The 15,524-nt window shown below is 48.1% G+C and overlaps 1 pseudogene; it reads right to left on the reverse strand.

Annotated features, from left to right (window-relative positions):
• Nucleotides 1-10,048: 10,048 nt before the first annotated feature.
• LOC123410002 lies at nt 10,049-13,333 on the reverse strand (annotated as a pseudogene).
• Between the last annotated feature and the right edge of the window lie 2,191 nt (nt 13,334-15,524).

Below are 15,524 nucleotides of genomic sequence, written 5' to 3' on the forward strand. Positions count from 1 at the left end.
TGGTGTAGTCATGGTCGCGGTAGCCGTGCGAAGAATGTCGTGGTCGATGTCGAGTCGGGGTAGCCAATGTTGAGGAAGTCGTCGTGGAGCCGCGGGCGCAAGGAGGCGCCGAGTTAGTCATGGGCGCAGTGATGTCGAAGTAGTGGTGCGTCGGGAAGAAGACGTAGTTTAGACGCGACATGTCGAGTTTGCCAAGCCCGGGGACACATCATGGATGAAGGCACGCATCGGTGTTGCCAGCACCGCGCATGCGTAGACGGACGAAGTCGATGTTGACAATGCGTCGCTCCAGGTTTGCCAGGCCTGGTAACACACAGGGGACGAACGCACGCGTCGGTGTTGCCAGCACTGGGCATGCGTAGACGGGGACCTGCACACAACGTGTACGTCATGTTGAGGAGGCTAGCAGAGACAGACTTGACGACGGTTGCGACGCAAATCGGCGGGGGCCAATGTAGCCCGCGGTGGTCGGAGTAGACGAAGTGGTCGGGGAAGATGACGACGATGTTGGCGATGAGCTGGTGCTGGACAAAGATGAAGGAGGTGGATGGGCGGTGCGGCTCGGGTGAGCGAGTTGCATCATCACCAAAGGAGAGCGGCGGCGGCGGCCTGATGGCAGCGGTGGCGGCTGGTTAGGAGCGCGGCAGCGATACTCAAAGTAGGCGAGGAAGAGCCCGACAACATGACGAAGACTGGCACGGGCGATGGTGTTCCCGCGCCGAAGGAAATGGCGTGGCACATACCACAGGAAGTCGACGTGCAGGGACGGTGGAGTGGACCACGCGCCGTGTTGCTATGACCCGAAGGGGCGACGAAGCGGCAATGCACGGGTCGTGGTGACGGCAGGAAGACCTCGGGTTGGCAGCGTAGACCGTGTGCCGCAACGCTACGGCCCGAAGGGGCGACGCAGCGGCGGTGCGCTGGTCGGTGAAGCCATGGCGACGACCTCGGGCGGCAGCGAGGACCGCGTGCGGCTGCACTACAGCCCGAAGGGGCGGTTTAGCAGTGGCTCGCGGGTCGGGGCAACCGCGGGGAGAACCACTGGGCGGCGGCGCTGCGGCCCGACGGGGCAACGCAGTGGCAGTCCGTTGCTCGATCGGTGGAGGGGCGCGTTGTACTCGGGACAACCTTCACAGGACATGCGGAGGCGCATGCAACCGACTAATCAGGTCAGTCGAAGGCGCGGATGGAGTCAATCGCGGCGGGCGGGTGATCAATCCGATCGCAAGCGAGGTCGGGGGCGCTGCTCGGTGATGATGACGGCGTCGTGGACAATGAAGCGGGATGGCCGAGCAGACCAAGGCGACAGCGACCAGCGGGGAACGGCATGCCAGAGTAGGCCAGCGATGGGTCGGTGAGCCCGAGACACCCGGCAGGCCTGGCGCAACCGGCAAGCCGAGGCAGCCGACAGGCCCGGCGCAGCGGTGAGCCAAGCAATCGGCGAGACCAAGGCAGCCGGGAGGCCCGGTAGAAGGCGAGGGGGCGACAACCGGTAGCCCTATGGCAGCCGACGATGCCGAGGCGGCCGACGAGTGGAGGCGGAGGCGGTGTGTGATGCAGGATCCTTATTGGACGCGGGTGATGACGAACGGTATAGAGCGACGGGCAGACAGACTCGCGAACGACGGCCGGGACGGGCCACCGCATCGCGCGAGGCCGCCAGGTCGCAACAGTGGTCGGGGTCACGCAGTTGGCGGCGACGGCCGATGCAGGGCGGCGGGTGGGGAGTCGGGCGGGCGTCGGCCTCGATGGGCCGACGTGGTGCGCGAGGCCACCTGGTCGAAGAAGAGGCCGATGCCGCGCCATTGTTGTAGTAGAGGCGTGTAGGTGTCGACGGCAGCGGCGGGCAACGCAACCCGATCTTAGATCGGGAAACCAAAAAGGAAGAACGTCGATCAAGAGACCGGCAAAAGAGAGAAAACCTAGATCAAGAGATCGGGAAAAAGACTCTCTAGGGCAGCCGGTCAACACGATAGGCGGACAAACCCTAGGTACAAGCAGCGCGGCCCCCGGCGGCGGTCATGGAGGCTGACTGCCCCAGGGACGGAGCGTGGTGCGGAAGCGGCGGCGGCATCTAGGTCAAGAACCTTGCGTCTGATACCATGTTGAAGGAGAAGAGGGGTTAGTGCAATAGTTGTTGTCGAGGGATGTATTATTGAGCCTCGTGGATGAGTATATATTGGATACAAGACTTGAAAGGCAAGAAGCCTCTCCTAGAGATAAGGTAGGAGACGGATTACAAATCCTAGACTATCAAATACATATACATCAAATATCTATATCTACTAATAAAAGAAATAGGTATTCTTAATCCGTCACGTGTGTTTTACAAAAAAACCTTAATTTTTTGAAGAATAAACCCGCAGTATAACTGCATGATTTTAGCTGCTACGTCATGGCAGCCAGCCCAGATACGGTGGATCCAGGCCCATGCTCGACCAACTTAGCTAGCTCAAGTTTGTATACAAATATGGGATCCTTTCCCTATTAAATAGAGTCATCTAAAAAACTAATGATACAATGGTAAAAAATGGACTTCGTTTGGGCATAAATATTGAGAAAGAAGGAATTAATTTCACGCTCTATATAAATTAAAATCTGGTCAAGAAGAAAACGACCATCTCATGTCGTGGGTGCAAGACCATTGAAAGCCGGGACGGAGTAACCATTTGAACGATGAAGATGAGGAGCGCTAATGAAGCAAACGTGAACCAAGACCAGGCACATGGGCACGGTGTACATATGAATATGCATGCACGTAGAAGCATTCACGTACACAACTAGGACTTGGAATCATGCGAGCTAGCGCATAATCGGATACCGCTTATGCACGGTGTACGCGCTGACGAACCTAAAGTCATGCTCACGTCCATCTGTCATTAAGATTATTATCGTCCGTTCAGTGTTCTCCGTAGATTTTAAGGTACACTGGTGGAAAAAGGGCCTTTGGTCGCGGTTCGCAACTGCCATTAGTCGCGGTTGCGCAACCGCGACCAAATAAGCGCGACTAAAGGCCCCCCCTTTAGTCGCGGTTGCTTAAGAACCGCAACTAAAGGCCCGTCCACGTGGGCGCCAGGCGGCCGTCGGGGCGGAGGACCTTTAGTCGCGGTTCTTCTGGCCAACCGCGACTAAAGGCCGCCACAGGGTTTAGCCCCCCCCTAAACCTGTTTTCTGTTTAATTTGTATTGTTTTATTTCTTTTGTGCTTTATTTTAATTTTGAAGGAGTTTCACATATTCTACGGTACTACATACATGCATATGAATGTACAATTTCAAACAAATTTGAAATTAGAACCAAAAAGAATTCAAGAGGAATATACAATATATATTCAATATCATCGGATGACCATATACAATTTTGAACAAGTTTCCATACATAATTTAATGCATATAAAGTTCTACGTCCTCGTAATGGTGTTCTCCTTTACGATGGAGGACTTCCCTCCTGAACCATCCAGCTAGTTCCTCTTGAAGTGGTCGGAAGCGAGCTTCTGGACTAAGCATCACCCGGAGGTTATTCCGCTGAGCATTGGTATCACTCGGAACCCGCTCAGAGGTGTATCTCCGGATCATCTCACAGACATAGTATCCACATAGATTGGTCCCCGCTGGCTGAATATCCCCACCATTCTTAGCCTTTGACCTTTTGAATTCTAGCTCTTTTTTGAATTCACCGACCTTTGTATCTACGAACCGTCTCCAAACCCTACGAGGCAAAGAAAATTAAATGAACAAGAGAGTTATTAGTTACTTGATATTAGGAAATGAACGAAGTAGGCCGATCGATATAGAGCGCAAATGAATGAAAATAATTACTTCTGCAGCATTCTTCTCATGCCGCCCCAAAGCTTTGGATCCATATTCAGAGAGTCGTGGACGAGACATTCTGAGGTGTCAACTTTAATTACTAGCAGAATTCAGTGGAACCTGCGGACACGATACATACACAGTACGTCATGCATAACTCATCGATTAGCCGGCCACATACCATGCATGGAGTAAACAAAAGAGAATGTGCTCAAGACAGAAACACTCACCCAAAATGGTAAGGAAATAGAATATCACTTTTGAGTTCCTGCTTTGTAAGAAACTGCCACAGGTCTGCCTCCATGTCGGCGGGGTGATGCTCCAACACATATCCATTAACGATGTGTGGGTCAATGAACCCAACATCATGGATGTTCCTTACTCTGCATTCCTTAATCTTCATTCTGCATGTATAATAGCGGACACAACAATATAGTTACGACATATATATAGTGCAGGCAATATGAACGAGATGGGGTATAAATAAATCACTTACAGAACGTAGCAACTGATGATAGATTTGTCGAGCTCGCGCAGATTGAAAAGCTGGAACAATTCACTCAGATGAATTTGTACATAGTAATGTTTGAAGTGATGCTCATATCTAACTTCCGCATAAATATAATCTTTGGCGTTTTTATTTTTTATGTAACCCTTGTACCATTTCAGCAGATCTTTCATTTGTGGAGGTAGATCCTCTTCCTGCGCAGGCTCGACGAGAGGCCCATTCTTCACATATGTAATTACTACCTCCTTCACTGGCGCCTCATCAAGGCCTAACATTTCACGAAGAGTAATACCTAAGTTGGCCGCTTGTTCTCTGGCACTCGTTACAGTCAATCCATGTGCTGCCGCAGCTGCTATGATATCGGGGTCATCCGGACCGGCGGCTTTCACTATAAGCGGGGCAATCGATTGTTTACTTTGTTCCCCGAGCTGGGCAACTCGTTTCCCGCTTTTTTTACTTTCTAATTCCGTTTTATCGGCCTCCTCCAAGGCTTTGTTCTCCTGGTTCTCCGCCCGCTCTTTCTTCTCCTTCAACATGAGTGCCTGCCTACGAAGTTCACGTGCATAGTCGTCAGGCAGATTCTTCGCGGCTTGGGACGGTGTGCTCAAAAATGACTTAGCCCACTTCTTTTGCTCATCAGAAAATACTGGCTTGGGCTCGGGCTCTCTTTTCTTCTTGCAGTCCGCCTTCCATTTCTCATGATCAGCAGCCGCCCTCGCGGCAGTTTCCTCGGCACTACGTTCCCAAGGCCTTGTGGGGAGAGGCTTCAGTGATGGCTCCGGTACCTTTGTTGTCTTAGGTACATAAGGGTCCGGGTTAATAATCCAGGACTGCTTCTGCTTCTTTGCCGGAGGTGGATTGGGGGGTGGCGTCTGATCACCCGCCGGACGAGGACTGGGGGGGGCGGCGTCTGATCACCCGCCGGACGTTGTGGACTGGGGGGCGTCGGCTGACGTGACGGAGGTGTAGGTGAACCGTCACCACCACCACCACCACCACCACCGCCACCGCCACCACCACCACCGTAGGGGGGTGGACTTGTTGTCCTTGGCGCCTCGCCTGGAAACTTGATAAACTTCTTTTGCCATAGAATGAAATGGCGCTTGACATCTCCAAGTCTTTTCTCCCCTTCAGGTGTAGCAATGTCAATCTCCAGGTCCTCAAACCCTTGGACTATGTCCTCCACCGTGACACGAGCATAGCCATCTTGAATGGGGTTGTTGTGGTGGAGTGCTCCAGGTAAACATGGTAAAGCACTGCCGATGGCTACCTTCATGGACATGTTCCCGATAGGATAATACAGATGACATTCTTTCATCTCCTTTATATCGTCCACGGGGTAGCGAGGAGGCTCCGGTGCAGTAATTTTGACCACCAGAGGCTCCGGTGCAGTAATTTCGATCGTCGGTGCATCTGCACCAGCTGGTGGGGCCTCCGTGGAAGCCACGCTGCTTCTCCGCTGCTGGCTTCCGAGATCCGCTGGATGATCTTCATGCTGCGCCCGAGCTACATCTCTTTCGGCTAATAGTACACTCACGGTTTTCTTCATCACATCCATTTCCGATGCCAACCGCGCCACAACATCTGCTTCCCGATCCATCTTTCTCTTACGGCTTCTGTAACCGTACGGGTCATCGTTCTGGGGGAACCCTATTTTCCACGGAATGTTCCCCATGCCTCGTACACGTCCTCCGTGTTCAGGATTCCCGAGGGCTTTTGTCAGCGCGTCGTTCTCTCTGTTGAACTTGATCTTCCCCTCTTGAGCATCCCTCATTGCGTCAATAAGGGCTTGGGTGGGTTTAATTAATTTGCCCCGGTAAACACACTCCCCTGTCTCCGGGTTCAGCGTTCCCCCATGCCCGTACCACCAGCTTTTGGCCCTTTGGTCCCATCCCTCCGTACCTGGACGGATTCCTCGCGCCCTCAGCTCGTTCTCCATCTTCTCCAACCTAGGCACCCAAATGCGATACCCTCTTGGCCCCATAATATGATTGTACTCCTTCTTAGCCGCATTTTCCTTATTTCTTTTCGATATTTGAATGAACTGCTCCGATTTCTTTTGCTTCACAAATTCTGGCCAATCATGTTTCAGTTTCTCATATTGTCCTTTGAAATCCGGAGTCTTTTTCTGCTTGACAAAGTCATGGGCTAGATTTTGCTTGAATTTCCGGAATGCGTCGGCCATCTTATGAAGAGCGAACTGTTTGACTAGCCTCCTCCTCTCCTTGTTTTCCTCAATCTTGTTACCCTCCTCATCGAATTTGTTGTATTCCGGAGGTAGAACGAAATGTTCCATAAGCTTCTTGAAGCAATCTTCTTTTGTTCTCTTATCGACAAAAGTGAAACCAGCAATTCGTGCCTTCTTTGGCTCATTCCACTCCTGGACGGTGATCGAGACGTTGTCTCTAACAACGGCTCCGCATTGGCTGACAAACTTGGTGGCGTTCTTGCGGGGCTCCAGCGGCCTGCCGGTTGCACTGTCGACAACCTCGATGGTGCATGTTTCTCCTTGTTTCATCGTCTTGGTTGCGCCACGCTTTGACGACGTACTCGATTGTTTCGACGATCCGGCCGAGGGCTAAAATAAGAAAAAGAGTCGCGCGCGTTAGTACACACATATTTATTCAAATCAGTTAGTTTGTATCACCAGAGGCTCAATGTATATATATATACCTCGGCGCCGGAGGTGGTTGCTACTTCCATTTGAAGATCGTCATTTATCGACGTTTGTTCGGCATCATCTTGCTGACGGCGCCCTTCATCTTCACCGTCAAGGTTCAGATAAGAAGAGATATCATCTTCTTGATCTTGTCCGGTCGGCACATATAGAATATCGCCGTTTATGATGCCGAACATATGTGCTTCACCGTCCGGATCATAGTTGTCCATAATCGGGTCAGCTCTATCGTCTGCCATTATGTCAGTCCTGAAAACATGTAGTAAAAACAAATTAATTAAGTGAAGAAGGGGGGCGGTGGCGGTGGCGGTGGCGAAAGGGCGGTGGCAAAAGGAGGGGGCGAGGAAGGGGTGGGAGAGGGTGTCGCGGTAGAGCGCGAGACGGGGCGGCAGACGACTACTTGGCCTCCCTTGTCCTATTTTTCTGGCTCCGCCACTGACCCTATCTCTAGGAATGTCTGCTTCCACTAACACACACGAGCATCAATGTTAAGTTTAGAACTTAAATTCTGATGGGTTAGGATATCACTGTATTCCTAACAAAGCTCCAAACTTGCAAGGTAAACATCTTATATTTGTGAACAGAGGGATTATTTCACTTGTTGCAAATATGGTATAAACTTAACCGAACACGAGAGCTCGTACACACGTTATATAAAACAAAAAGATCTCAAGTATCCGGCCTTCATCGTCGTGAGACATATAACCATCACTATATATAAAAAAGACCCGGATTTCTATAGTACTTCCTCCGTTTCTAAATACAAGTCATTTTAAAGGTTTCATTAAAAAACTACATATGGATGTGCATAGACATACTTTAGAACGTAGATTCACTCATTTTGCTTCGTATATACTCATCTAAAAAACTACATATGGATGTGCATAGACATACTTTAGAACGTAGATTCACTCATTTTGCTTCGTATATACTCATCTAAAAAACTACATATGGATGTGCATAGACATACTTTAGAACGTAGATTCACTCATTTTGCTTCGTATATACTCATCTAAAAAACTACATATGGATGTGCATAGACAACGGATGATGGGCTCCCGGGGCATAGACGGCCGGCGGCGTTGAGGGTGGGCGAGGGAGGCCGGTGATAGCGGCCGGCGGCGCCGTACGTGGGCGAGACGGGGCGGCGTCGAGGGCGAGGGGCGACGGCGGGCGACGGCGGGCGGCGTCGAGGGCAAGGGCGACGGCGGGCGGCGAGGGCGGCGTCGAGGGCGAGGGCGACGGCGGGCGGCGTCGAGGGCGAGGGCGACGGCGGCAGGCCTTCGGCGCGCGCGGCAGAGAATCGGAGAAGACGAGAATCGAAGAAGACGGCGGCAGGCCCTTGTATTTATAGCCCCCCCCCTTTAGTCGCGGTTGGGGAGGCGCGGGTCGCCTCCCCAACCGCGACTAAAGGGTTTTTGGCGGGTTTTGCGTTCCCGCGCCCCCCCCCCCCCCTTTAGTCGCGGTTGGGGAGGCGACCCGCGACTAAAGGTAACCTTTAGTCGCGGTTGGCTAAACCAACCGCGACTAAAGGGTTTTTTCGTTCCCGCGCGCAACGACCTTTAGTCGCGGTTGGTCTGGCCAACCGCGACTAAAGGTATTTTTCAAAATACTTTTCTTTTTCAATATCTTAAAAATACAAATAATATATCAAAAAATTCAGAAAAATAAAACTAATTCAATTCAATATGTTAAAAACACAAAAATTATATCAAAAAATTAAGAAAAATAAAACTAATTCAATTCAAAATGTTAAAAATACAAATAATATATCAAAAAGTTAAGAAAAATAAAACTAATTCAATTCAAAATGTTAAAAATACAAATAATATATCAAAAAATTCAGAAAAATAAAACTAATTCAATTCAAAATGTTAAAAATACAAATAATATATCAAAAAATTCAGAAAAATAAAACTAATTCAATTCAAAATGTTAAAAATACAAATAATATATCAAAAAATTCAGAAAAATAAAACTAATTCAATTCAATATGTTAAAAATACAAATAATATATCAAAAAATTTAGAAAAATAAAACTAATTCAATTCAAACGTCCTTATCCCATCGACAGTTTTCTTAGATGACACAAAGACCACATTTAGTCCCGGTTGCACCAACCAGCCGGGACTAAAGGTTAGATGACGAGCTCTGGATTCCTCTTCTTCCCGCCATTTCTTCCCTGTCTTCCCGCCTCTTTCTTCCCGCCACTTTCTTCCCGCCTCCTGTCTTCCCGCTCCCATTTTTCCCGCCATTTCTCACTACATATATGTAGCCCGGCTTGGCCAGCATTATCACATCTCTACAATCTCTCATCACTCTCTCATGGCTTCCACCGCACCCACTCTAACCTACTAGCAGGTGGAGGAGCTTTGCGCCTCGAACTACCCTTGTCCACCGGGCTACCGCGTCCCCACCGGCTGGAGCCTAAGCGCCGGCGGCGTGCCGGTCCCTCCCGTCCCTCAGGGTACTGCGCGCCGGGCGGCCATCACGAACCACTACTACCTCGACCTCACGCCGGAGCAGCGGATGAATCCCCGCTGGCATCCCGATAACCAGCATACTTGGGACGCCTTCTTCATCAATCGGCGTGAGAGGGCGCTCGCCAGGTATGAGGAGGACGGTCTGCCTCCTGGGAACTTCCACGAGGCCAGCCGTCAGCTATGGTGGTACGGCCGGACTCTGCAGAGCGTCATGGACTACATCACGGCCGGCGATATCCCCCGCCTGCGCTACCCTCAGTTCGAGCCACGAGCGCCGCCCGACGACAGCAGCGACGACGACGGCGGCAACTTAGAAGGCGACGACTACCAGTACAACGACGACAGCGGCTATGAAGACTACGAGTATGCATATTATACGCCTAGGCAGGAGTATGACTAAATCACTCCAAATTTCATGTATCATCAGTGGTATCTCAAATCATTCGAAAATGGACACCAAACACATCACGGGTAATATAATTCACATGATCCATTCAACAAAGTTTGGTACAATAAATTATTACACATCATTTCTTCCCTTGTGTCCCTGCTTGCTTACGATTGTGCCGTATCCATGGAGCATCCTCATCATTTAACTTAATGCTTGGGTCGGTGTTCACTTTGAAGGGCGGAATTTCAGCAAACATATTATAATCTTCTGACATGTCTGTCTTGTCCTCCACTCCCACGATGTTTCTTTTCCCTGAAAGAACAATGTGGCGCTTTGGATCATCGCATGATGTACTGATCGTTTTCTTATCTTTCCGTTTCCTCGGTTTGCTACTCATGTCCTTCACATAGAAAACCTGAGCGACATCTTTCGCTAGGACGAATGGTTCGTCAAGGTAACCAAGATTGTTGAAATCCACCATTGTCATTCCGTATTGCTGGTCCACCTTTACCCCACCTCCTGTTAGCTTGAACCATTTGCACCGGAACAAAGGGACCTTAAAGGAGGGTCCATAGTCAAGTTCCCATATCTCCTCTATGTAACCATAATATGTGACCTCTTGCCCATTCTCGGTTGCTGCATCAAAGCGGACACCACTGTTTTGGTTGGTGCTCTTTTTATCTTGGGCGATCGTGTAAAATGTATTCCCATTTATCTCGTACCCTTGGAAAGTCGTTATAGTCGAAGATGGTGTCTTGGCCAACATGTACAGCTGATCTACAACATCATTGTCATTCATTAAATGTTTTCTCAACCAACTGCCGAAAGTCTCCATGTGGGCCTTCCTAATCCAGGATTCAGGCTTCCCCGGGTTGTCCGAGCGTAAAATATTCTTGTGTTTCTCAAAGTACGGAGCCACCAAGCTGGAATTGGTCAGTACAGTGTGGTGTGCTTCAGTCAGAGAATGGCCGTCCATACATATCGTTGATTTCCTTCCGATCGTGCCTTTTCCACTTAGTCTCCCCTCGTGCCGCGATCGAGGAAGACCAATCGGCTTAAGGTCAGGAACAAAGTCAACACAAAACTCAATTACCTCCTCATTTCCATAGCCCTTGGCGATGCTTCCTTCTGGCCTAGCACGGTTACGAACATATTTCTTTAATACTCCCATGAACCTCTCGAAGGGGAACATATTGTGTAGAAATACAAGACCGAGAACGAAAATCTCTTCGACTAGGTGAACCAGGAGGTGCGTCATAATATTGAAGAAGGATGGCGGGAACACCAGCTCGAAACTGACAAGACATTGGATCACATCGTTCTGTAACCGTGGTAGAACTTCTGGATTGATTACCTTCTGAGAGATTGCATTGAGGAATGCACATAGCTTCACAATGGCTACTCGAACATTTTGCGGCAGGAGCCCCCTCAAAGCAATCGGAAGCAATTGCGTCATAATCACGTGGCAGTCGTGAGACTTCAGGTTTTGGAACTTTTTCTCCGCCATGTTTATTATTCCCTTTATATTGGACGAGAATCCAGACGGGACCTTCATACTGCTCAGGCATTCAAAAAAGATGACCTTCTCTTCTTTGGTCAGAGCGTAGCTGGCACGACCTTGAAACCATTCCGGATGCCGGTCATCAGGGTCTTTCAAACGTTACTGGTCCTGCCGTGCTTCCTTTGTATCATTTGTCTTCCCATACACGCCCAAGAAGCTTAGGAGGTTCACGCAAATATTCTTCGTAACGTGCATCACGTCGATTGCAGAGCGGACTTCTAGGACTTTCCAATATTCTAGCTCCCAGAATATAGATTTCTTCTTCCACATGGCTGCGTGCCCGTCAGCTCCCTTCGGAACTGATTGTCCGCCAGGACCCTTTCCAAAGATGACTTTCAAATCCTTGACCATATCAAATACCTCAGCACCAGTGCGTTCCGCAGGCTTCGGCCGGTGATCTGCCTTGTCGTTGTAATGCTTGCCTTTCTTTCTTACTGGATGAATTTTCGGAAGAAATCGACGATGCCCAAGGTACACGTTCTTCTTACAATTTGGCAAATGTACACTTTCAGTCTCATGTAAGCAGTGCGTGCATGCATTGTATCCCTTATTTGACAGTCCCGAAAGGTTACTAAGAGCAGGCCAATCGTTGATGGTTACGAAAAGCAACGCTCGTAGGTCAAATTCCTCTTCTTTGTGCTCATCCCACACACGGACACCAGGTCTGCCCCACAGCTGTAAAAGTTCATCAACTAATGGCCTTAGGTACACATCGATGTCGTTGCCGGGTTGCTTCGGACCTTGGATGAGCACTGGCATCATAATGAACTTCCGCTTCATGCACAACCAAGGAGGAAGGTTGTAGATGCATAGAGTCACGGGCCAGGTGCTATGGCTGGAGCTCTGCTCGCCAAAAGGATTCATGCCATCTGTACTTAGACCAAATCTTATGTTCCTTGCGTCAGCTGCAAAATCTTTGAACTCTCTGTCGATCTTTCTCCATTGCGTTCCATCTGCGGTGTGTCTCAACTCCCCGTCCGACTTACGGTCCTCTTTGTGCCATCGCAACAACTTGGCATGCTCTTTGTTCCTGAAAAAACGTTTCAACCGTGGTATTATAGGAGCATACCACATCACCTTGGCGGGAACCCTCTTCCTGGGTTTCTCGCCCTCAACATCGTCACCAGGGTCATCGCCTCTGATCTTATAACGCAATGCAGTGCATACCGGGCATTCATTCAAATTCTCGTATTCACCGCGGTAGAGGATGCAGTCGTTGATGCATGCATGTATCTTCAGAACCTCTAAACCTAGAGGGCATACAACCTTCTTTGCTTCGTACGTACTGGCGGGCAACTCGTTATTCTTTGGAAACATATTCTTCAACATTTTCAGCAAGTTTTCAAATTCCGAGTCAGCTACACCTGCCTGTGCCTTCCATTTCAGCAAATCCAGTGTGCAGCCCAGCTTTTTCAGACCATCATCGCATCCGGGGTACAACGACTTTCTGTGATCCTCTAACATGCGATCCAAATTCTCCCTCTCCTTTTCAGTTTCGCAGCGTCTCCGTGCATCAGCAATGGTCCGACCAAGATCATCAACGGTCTCATCACGTGCCTCTTCTTCACCTTCACCTTCCCCTTCACCTTCCCCTTCACCTTCAGCATCCTCCATGAAAGTATCACCGAAATGAGCAAGATAGCTTTCATCCATGAAATCATCCCCTTCTTCATCTTCTTCCATTATAACCCCTCTTTCTCCATGCTTGGTCCAACAATTATAGCTTGGCATGAAACCGTGCCGAAGCAGGTGCAGGTGAACTTCTCTTGAGGAAGAGTAACCCTTCTGATTCTTACAGTCAACACATGGACAGATAACAAAACCCTTCTGCTTGTTCGCATTAGCCACTACGAGGAAATCTTTCAAACCCGTAGTGAACTCGCGGGAGAGTCGGTTACCGTACATCCATTGCCGATTCATCTGCATTATTATAATATAAAATATATAATTAACCATCATGCATTTGTTAAACTAACTATCTATAAACAATAGAAATTAAACAATGAACAACACACATGCATATTTTATCAATGACACACATGCATGAAAGGTTCAAGTTGCTAACCGCGATCGAGGAGGAAAAAATAAATGAGGAACCTCAAGTGTGGCTCCAACACTTCATATCATGTTTGTTTCACGCTCTTGGGGCATTTCATCAAACACCTTGTGTGCATAAGAGGAACCAAAAGCAAACCTACACCCCCTGGTGAAGCTTGTGAAGAGAAGTGGCACCAAATGGCTAAGTGAGTGTGCTGAACTGGTATCTATAGGGGAGGAGATTTAGTCGCGGTTGGCATGGCAAACCGCGACTAAAGGCCTTTGGGCACCTTTAGTCGCGGTTGGCCTGGCCAACCGCGACTAAAGCCCCTCACGTGCACCAGCTGGCCACCGAGCGCCCTGGCCCAGGCCTTTGGTCGCGGTTCGTCTGCCGAACCGCGACTAAAGAAATCATTAGTCGCGGTTCCTACAGTGTCGCGACTTATGGGGCTGGACGGAAGCCTCTTTTTCTACCAGTGGTAGAAGCCATACTGATAGGTATGACCAATTGACCTAGGACATGTTTGTGACTTTATGAAGGTTCTCTGATTTATGAATAGTCCCACCTCAATCCTTTACGTTAATTCAAAGAATTTAATATACATGGAAAACTTGCATATATACAAAGGCTGATTGCTGGATGATTATCATTGACAGTGAGAGAACGGACATATGCAGTTCACTAGAGACATAATGCTACATGGAAACATGGCAAGACCCGACCGGTTAAGCCAGTCCACGTGTACGTCGGCCTCTGCATGTTTAAAGGCTAATAGTTGCTATGTTGTGGGTGGTCTAATAGAGGAGGACATTGCACTTTGTATATGTTAGTGTCAAAATACACCTAGCGCATCATTCGTTGTCCCCGCAGTTGTATGGGTGCTCCTCCCCGCAGGCTGACCCCTTCAATGACCTCACCGATATTTTTTTGTCTCACAGAATAGCTTAGTTCATCATCACTTAAGTGTTTCACTAATCACATTTTTAATCAATCTGTGCCAAGTCAAATAACCATGTTATGCACATACAGTTCATGTTTCCTTGATGACTGCTATTTTAAAAGATTTTTTTCAGCATTTAAGTATATCGATCCCACTTTGAGTTACGTGTGGAAAGGCCAGTAGCAAAAATATTGATTGCTGCTTCTCGGTCAGATATTTCCCACTTTCATGCTTTATCTCATTATATGCTTTTCACACCATGTTAATTTGTGAATTACAAAATACATGTTCATCGACCCTGATTTGCGAATTCATGGTCACATCCACACACTCAGGTATATGCGATATGGTTTTTCTCTTTTTGTGTGATTATTAGCATTCATAACTGTTTATTTACAATCAGAGATTTCCCAAGAAAAAAGAAAGAAGGTTTCACTCTACAATGGATGTCTTGCTTTCAAGCATGTGTAATTTCGCCGCACCCTGATTGTCGTCTCTCTTTAACGGCGACGATGCTCTATCTCAACATGGACTACAAATTCCGTCGCGCCCTGATTGCCGTCTCTCTTTAACGACGACAATGCTCCTCCGCCGGTACGGTGCCGCAAGGAAACATCCAAGGTATATGTGTGTGCTTGTGCTAATATAGATTAACTACAAATACGTACATCTATCCAATCAGTCATCACCATGTAAATAAGTGTCAACGAGTAGTAGACGAATTCTCTTAAATACTAAAAAAAATACCCTACTTATTTCAACTCAAAATTAAGCTACTCCCTCCGGTTCGGAATACTTGTCGCAACCCTTATTCATTTTATTTGTTACAAAAAAGAACCTCATCCGTTCAAATCATATCAACTATTAGAGTTACTTGACTTTGAAAACTATATTTTGTTTGAATTTAAGGTGACTTGCATACACTTAATTCTTTAGTTTAATCTTTTAATGTGGAAATTTAGAATTTATATGGTAAAGAAATTATCTAACCAAAAATTATTATGGATTTGTAAAAGTCTTGATAATCAATTTTAAATCCATATTGATAAAATACACTTGAATCTACAATAAATGCAACATCATTCAGATTATAATTATCAATTATTGAAACAAGCACT

Source organism: Hordeum vulgare, chromosome 1H, assembly GCF_904849725.1.
Source record: "Hordeum vulgare subsp. vulgare chromosome 1H, MorexV3_pseudomolecules_assembly, whole genome shotgun sequence".
NCBI classification, from domain to species: Eukaryota; Viridiplantae; Streptophyta; class Magnoliopsida; order Poales; family Poaceae; genus Hordeum; species Hordeum vulgare.